The following is a 546-nucleotide window of genomic DNA, read 5'->3' as shown; positions in this document are numbered from 1 at the left end:
GACCAATATACATGTAGACCTGTCTGACCTGGGGAGCCGTCTTGTATTGTCCGTGTATTGTTGTGTTGTGTGTATTTCTTTGTGTTTATGTTGTATTTGAACGTGGATTATATTGTATGTGATGCAAATTGCATTGATACATTGTAAAGATGTTGTATGGACCCCAGGAAGAATAGTTTTGGCATTGCCACAGCTAATGGGGATCCAAATAAATCAATCAATCAATCTTACCAGAAACCACTGACTTTGAGACGAGGGAACCAGAGGTGCTATGATGCTACTTATACATAGTTGACTGAACAGAAAGAAAGTACAAGGTCCTAGCCATCAACACGTACACCCTGCTAGTCATCAGATGGCCAAAGGAGGAGATAGAGGCCACTGATATCAATGCATGAAGGGTTTCATCGCAAGTCCAGCACCCTGAGACTCTAAACTAAGTAGAGCGAGGGGGGCCAAGGACTCATGAGCGTCAGAGCCACTGTCAAGGACGAACCAACCAAGATCAAGGAATACATCAGGCAGCAGAACCCCAAGAATGCGGAA

This window comes from Epinephelus moara, chromosome 15, assembly GCF_006386435.1.
Source record: "Epinephelus moara isolate mb chromosome 15, YSFRI_EMoa_1.0, whole genome shotgun sequence".
In the NCBI taxonomy this organism is placed as follows: Eukaryota; Metazoa; Chordata; class Actinopteri; order Perciformes; family Serranidae; genus Epinephelus; species Epinephelus moara.
This window is presented reverse-complemented; position numbering follows the sequence as displayed.